Here is a 6755-nt window from a genome sequence, read left to right as displayed (position 1 = left end):
CTACCTTAAGAACGGTAGGGCACTTTCCAGGAGTTTTGATCTGGCAGAGAGATAGTCTGGGTTGGAGAACTTGAGCCCTGTGAAGAGAGACCCAGGGAGAACCCCGGGGCCAGTGTAGCTGTCCAGGCCAGAGGCGCTGGGAGGGCAGGGGAGCTGGGAGAGGTGACAGCAGGAAGTTGACAGATGGAGATGAATTAGGAAGACAGAACCCACGAGCCCCCAGGGTCATCAGGGTTTGCAGGGGAATCTCTGGGGTCCCGAGAGGTGAGGGAGGGGCCACGGTGCCCAGCCCAGGTGTGCAGAGGTTTATGATGTGACGAGTTCTCCTTTGCTCTTTGTGTTGTTGTCTTTGTTCATTTGAAACAAAAATGAAGCGTGTGCTCCTGTGTTACTAAGCCCAGAACAGGCAATCTGTACCCAAAGGACCCTCAGACGGAGCCCTGGAGAATGCTGGGGAGAAATCCTGTGCTGGTGTGAGCCCGACAGATGCAGGAGGTGCGGGGTGGGGGAGGAGGTGGAGGAGGGAGCAGCTCGGTGCTCCCCGAGAGGCTGGGTGCCCGGAGAGGGTCTGGCTGCTGGTGTGGCCATCAGTCTGGCTGGACCCCACCCTCACATGGCTGCATCCTTGCAGGCTCTTAGGGCAGAGGCGGTGCTGGCCGGCCTCACCCCACTCCCTGGGATCCAAGCTCACTCACCGGCACCTCTTCTCTCCTTCAGGACACGGAGGTTTTGAACACCGCCATTCTCACCGGAAAGCCCGTCTCGGTCCCTGTCAAAGTCGTAGGGATTCAAGAGGACGGTTCCGTGGTGGATGTGTCAGAGGCTGTGGAGTGTAGGTCAGCCGATGAGGACATGGTGAAGGTACGTGATGGCTTCTTCTGCCTGTCTCCCAAGTGCACGTGGCTTTCATGGCTCACTGTGTACTAGTTTGGATATCTGGTGAGCACCCTGTGCTCCTAGGGTTGTGGGCCAGAGTGACCTCACTAAGCAGCAAACGGCTGAATCAGAGACACCTGGGTCAGACAGCAGCTGTGGGTGGCCGAGCTGCTCCCCTCTGCCAAGCTGAATCTCAAGGGCAAATCTGTGCCCACGCTCAGTTCTATCTCCCTCCCCCTCCTCCCTCTCTTTCTTCCTAGGGTGCTGTTCTCTTAGCATCAACAGTCCCCATACCATCTCAATTGGTACCAACTCTCTGTGCCCAATCTTTTTATTTACTAAATGTATATTCTTTAACTGCCTCGCTGTTTTGGAGTGGCTGGTTGGCCCCGCTGGTTGGCATGTGGTGTTAATAAATGCCTCCCTGTTTCAAACTTAAAAACAGATTTGGTCTCATTACAGGATAATAAAACTCATGAGCCTGATGTACTAAATTTTTGTTAGTAACATTAAAATAAGTGAGTATTAAATTTTTAATAGCTCATCCTGTGCTACCTGCCTTAATTTGAATATAACCTGAGGCATATAGCTCAGTTGGTGAGTCTGTCCAAGGGACATTTTTATTGTGTGCCTCATTCTAATTAGCTACACTTCTGACTCCAAATTCTGCCGGGAAGCAGCCCATGATTTCAGTTTTCCACTGTCTTCACAGGGTTCTCCTTGAACTGCTAAATTGGGTGTTTCTGCCCATTTTTTCTGAGTACATTGGTTGCTGCTTCTTTTTGTAGCAAAGACCTGGGGAGAAGGGACTTCAGTCTTGAGGACGATCCTTCCTCCTCCGGGCCTGGGGCCCACTCTGTCCCCATGTTTTAGGAGAAGACGTCAATGCCCAGCCCTCCCTTCCTCGCCTCCTCCCAGCTCTGGTTCTGACGTTCAGCAAAACTGTTCATGGCCAACAGGAAGGCCTTCCGGGGTTCCCCAGGGAGAAAGGGTCGCGGAGGGGTTTATCTCTCCTCAGTGCGACCTGCGGGAGGCTGTGTCTTGGTCTAGTGACAGTTTAGTAAATAAGAAATGGTGTATTTGTGAGATCTAGTGAAAAACAAGGAGTCTGTAGGAAACTCAAGCTTGGTGCCGGTGGTTTCCTGGGCTTGGAACGTTAATTCTCCACGAGAAGAAGGCTGGACCAGCTTAAGACCTGGACACACGGCCCTGCCTGGTGCCTGGAGATGGAACAAGCCCAGGCCTTACCTTCTCAGCTCAGGGGACCAAGTGCTCGCAGGAGATCATGTGCATGGATGAAAACATGGTCTTTGTGCCTTTGGCCACACACACTCCTCCCCCTCCCCTGCCTTCCAGAAAGCAGGAGCAGATGCTGGCAAATGGAGATGGCTCGGTGTGCTTATGCCATCATGGACCCAGACAAGTGACTCCCCTCAGTGGGTTCCTTAAGCCCTCAGTCCCCTCCTGAGAGCCTCCTGTGGAGCCCCACCCAGGATCCTTGTGCTCCTGCCTGGAGAGCTCCCCTCGAGGGAGGCCAGTTCAAGTTCAAGTTCATGGATCTCACCAAAAATATCCTCTGTCCTTCCTGATAGATACAGTTTTGGAAGAGGACAGGTTTTGCCTATTGCAGCCTCATGAAAAATCAAGTTCTTTAGCAAATGATTGTTTGCTCTTCTAGGTGTGAAATGGAGCCCACAGATCACCAAGCTCAGCCCTGCAGTAGGACAGGTCCTCTGGCCGTCCCTGCTGCCCGTGTCAGTGGGCCAGACTTAATTAGACAGCTGGGATGCACAGGCTGTGGCTTCACTCTTAATGTTTGTAGTCAATTTTGCCGTGACTCCAAGATGGATGGAGGTGTCCACAGAGCCCTGTGCTGGCCTCAGCCTCAAACCAGGGACAGCCCTGGACGTTGGCACAGTTGTTAGTACCCTCAGGAGAGCCCCTCCATCTGTGGGGCTGCTGCTCAGCCGCTCCTTCACAGCACAGGGAACACCATGGGGCCCTAAGGATGAGTTTACTGGGTCCCTAAAGATCTTCATGCACTGGGGGTTCAGTGGCCTGAGTCTGGGATTGAGATGGCAAGGAAGTGGGAATCCAGGAAGATGCAAATTATGGCAGTGCATAAATTAGCTTCTTCAACCTGGGATGGAAAGACTTTCGAAGGACAGAATCTAAAGGCATAAATATTTTAAAAATTTGGAACCTGACCCTAATTGGGCAAGATTGGAGGGGATAAATGTCAAGTTTTAAGTCAACAATTACTCTGAAGTTAAAAAAAAAAAAAAAGTAGGGGATGCGGCTTGAGATTGTGTGTGTGCGTGCACACCTGTGTGTATGTACATTGTATACGTACACGTGGCTGGCTGGCTTTTATTCTTTAATTGTTGTGGTCATGTAAAAGTGGACAAATTGGCACAGAAATTTGGATTTCCAGTTTCTGATGAAAAATCACGAGATAATGTGGTCCTGGGCCTTGGGCCCACATGGGCTGCACCTGGAGTTGAGTAGAGGAGACCCTTTGTGTAAGGCTTGCACCCCGCCAGCTCACCACAGTCCCCACTACTCCCTCTTGTCTCCCCCAAGGAGGTGGAGGGACATTTGCCACCTAAAGTCATACTTAGGAGGCTGGCTTTCCGATCTTAGATTTTAGATGAAAGTGAGTTTTTTCTCATACTGTGGTCTCAAAAAAGAAAAAGGAACAACAAATGATCTACTTCATTCTGTCATCCTTCAGGCCCTAAGAGGGCACGGGAAAATTGGATTGTGATCTGCCAAAGAATGTCTGGGTGGCCAAGGGTTCTTGAAATCAAATCACAGGAGGAAAGACTACAGCAAGGGCGAGTGTTCAGCCTGGTGATGAGAAGAAGAGGCCCCAGGGTGAGGTGGTGACAGTGCTTTTATGTCTTTCAAGAGCCATCATGTGGAAGAGGGAGATTTGTGCTTTTTGTATTCCTAAAGTGGCAGTTAAAAAGGACCATTTTCAGTTCAAAGTAAAGGAAGGACTGCAGAGGTGGTGAGTTCTTTGATTAAGCATTCAGACAGATGATGAGGTTCAGATCTTAACTCCACCTTCCTTACCACCGGACCTTGGGCAAATCACTTAACTCCTGTGAACTCAGATCTTTATCTACAAATGGGGATGATAACGATATGGTGGAAAGTTACCTTCTATAGAGATTTGTTCTAATGTCATTGTGTAAAGTAGAATGAACCACAATCAAAATAATCCTGGAAAGCCTGTTAGAGGAGACCTGGGCTTTTGGAAGTTCAAAAGACAGATGATTAAAAAAATGTTTTCCTTGCTTTAAGCCACAGGCATAGGATAAGGGTTAGCTTAAAGGAAATGGTGTGTGTGGGGGTGTGCCCAGGTAAGCTGGCCTTGGGCAGCCGCCTTTTACTCTCTGTGTCTTCTGGTGGAGGTTTCATTCGGTGGCAGCTCCGCTATTCTGAGCATGTGTAATTGGATTTCTGTTTGTTAGATCTGTGTGATGAAGTCCCAGCGTGAATTTGGGGAATAATTGAATGAGAATGTACGTCTAAAGGAAGTCACAAAGTGTTTGAGCCATCATATGTCAATGTTGCACTGATAGATGTACAAATTTAGATCCACGCACATACACATGTCCATGATCACGTCTACAAATCTTAACCTCTACTTGGTTGTAGGGCCACAGTATCTATGGCTGCGTCTATGCTGTTCCCAGCCCTGAGCACAGTGTCTGGAACAAGTAAATGTTGGTTGAATATTCAAACAAATGAATGCTAGGGATTCCTGGAGGTGGGAGGAGATACCAGTCATGAGTGGCTTTCTTGTGTTTGTGGGACATCTCCACTGAATTTCCTGTTACTGGAAATCTTCAAAGAGAGGTGGAGAGAGCTCTAAAGCCATAGGACTTGGTGATAGTGGACATGTGGGCCTGGCCTGTGGTCCACCTTCTTCTGCCCCCTCGAGGATATTTCATTTTGTAACACGTCTTGATCATCTGCTTGTGGAGGACAGTGCGTATAGAGCCCCAGGAGCTACCAAGGTGGAGTGCATGTGACGTGTTCCCTTAGCAGTTTTTAACAGCACATGAGTATTAAAGGGGCACCACTGGTTGAGCATTTATTAAGTGCCAAGTACTACCACAATAAGGACATCAGTACTGTTGACTCACTTCATTGTCACACGGACCTTTAAGCTAGGAACTATCGGGGCCTGGAGTTTGCACACGAGGAAACAGCAAGTAGAAGGGCAATGCCACTTCTTGTGCTCTAGTGGATATGGGGGTAGATCCCTTCCAGGACCCTGAGACCCGTGCATCCTGAGTGTCACTCTAATGTCATGTACCACACTGTGTGGGTGAGGTGGCAGGGTCAGTCAGGGAGTCACTTGATGATGGCTTACTCTGGATCTACAAAGGACCTGTTTCTGCCCACAGCACCTGGAAGGTGTGTGTGTGTTAGTCCCTGTGGTTGCTGTAGCAGGTCACCATGAACTTGGTGGCTGCCCATGGTTCTGGAGATGGGAAGGCTGCAAGAGTCTGGTAGAGCCACCTCCTCCTCCAGCTTCAGAGGCAGGCTGCCTTCCCAGCTCGTGTCCCTCCTCCATCTCAAAGTCAGCAGTGTGACACCTTCACCTCTTCCCGTGGCCCCTGATCCCATCATCACATCCTCTTCTCTGACTATAGCCCTCCTCTGCCCCTCATGAAGACCTGCCCAACAACCACCCCAGTCTAGGTCCTTAAAGGCATCTGTGACATTCCTTTGCTACACATGTTGTGTTCCTAGAGCTGGTGTCACAGGTTATACAAATGCGGTGACTTAACACATGGAAATTGTTCTCTTGGAGGCTGGAAGTCTAAAATGAGGGCATTGACAGCCCCACTCCCCCCAGCGACTCTGGAGAGGGTCCTCCCTTGCTTTGCACAGCTTCTGGGGCCTCTGGGCATTCCTGGGATTATGGCCTCCTCACTTTAATCTCTGCTTCTTTGTCACCTCTTACCTGTGTCTCTCAATGACCTTCCTTTCTCATACTGGTGCTTGTCATTGAATTTGGGGTTACCTTAATTCAGGATGATTTCTTATTGAGATCCTTAAAGTTTATCTCTGTCAACCCCTTGTTCCAAACAAGGTTGTGTTTTTCTGCACTTGCGATTGTCTTGTGTCAGTGGATTGTGGCTTCCAGAGCTACCGAGGCCAGTTGAGTTTCTCAGCAGGAGATGAACTTGTGCATGCTCCCAGAGAAATAAATATAAATTCATGCGGATCTCGAAATTGTGCCTCCAGTCTGTGGCTGCTATGAGTAAGTGTCTGGCCTTCAGGTATCAGCTGGACTCATAATAAGGAGATATTAAAAGGCCAATAACAGAGCACTAACACGTGAGAGCCTTACCTGCCCAGGAAGGGTCTCGTCTCCACAGGTGACCTGGGAGGGGTCAGGTCAGGCAGCGGGTGTCAGAAGAAACAAAGTCTGCTGCTGAGCAGCCTGTGGGCTGCTGGTCACCAGACAGCCTGGAGGGCCGGTCAGCACCTTGGAGAGCAGCCTCACTCTTGGGATCACTGTATCCCTATGAGGGCTGCGAGGAGTTTCTCCAAGAGGCTGGACTTTCAGACAGGACGGGCTGGATGATGGTGTGTTCTCATGGTGGCCCTTACAGAGATGACATCACTGACAGGCACCTCACCCTTCGGGTTCAGGTGTGAGGGGTGCTGGTCAGGAGGCAGGTCTTGGGCTCAGGAAGAGCTAAGCTGTACGCCTGGGTTGGTGTGGATTGTTTCTGTTACTGTTGCAGATAAAAGAAAGCCCAATCCAATGGTCCCCGGCTAATGCTAATTCTACTTGGAAGAACACAGAGAAAAATTCCAAAAGAGATTGCAGGCCATCCTTTCTCCTTTAG

At 49.9% G+C, this 6755-nt stretch overlaps 1 pseudogene; it reads left to right on the top strand.

Annotated features, from left to right (window-relative positions):
• Positions 1 to 723: 723 nt before the first annotated feature.
• The window catches only part of LOC144254023 (transmembrane protein 132B-like), a 37572-nt pseudogene continuing 31540 nt past the window's right edge, over positions 724 to 6755 (top strand).

Source organism: Urocitellus parryii, chromosome 3 (genome assembly GCF_045843805.1).
Source record: "Urocitellus parryii isolate mUroPar1 chromosome 3, mUroPar1.hap1, whole genome shotgun sequence".
Taxonomy (NCBI): domain Eukaryota; kingdom Metazoa; phylum Chordata; class Mammalia; order Rodentia; family Sciuridae; genus Urocitellus; species Urocitellus parryii.
This window is presented reverse-complemented; position numbering and strand designations above follow the sequence as displayed.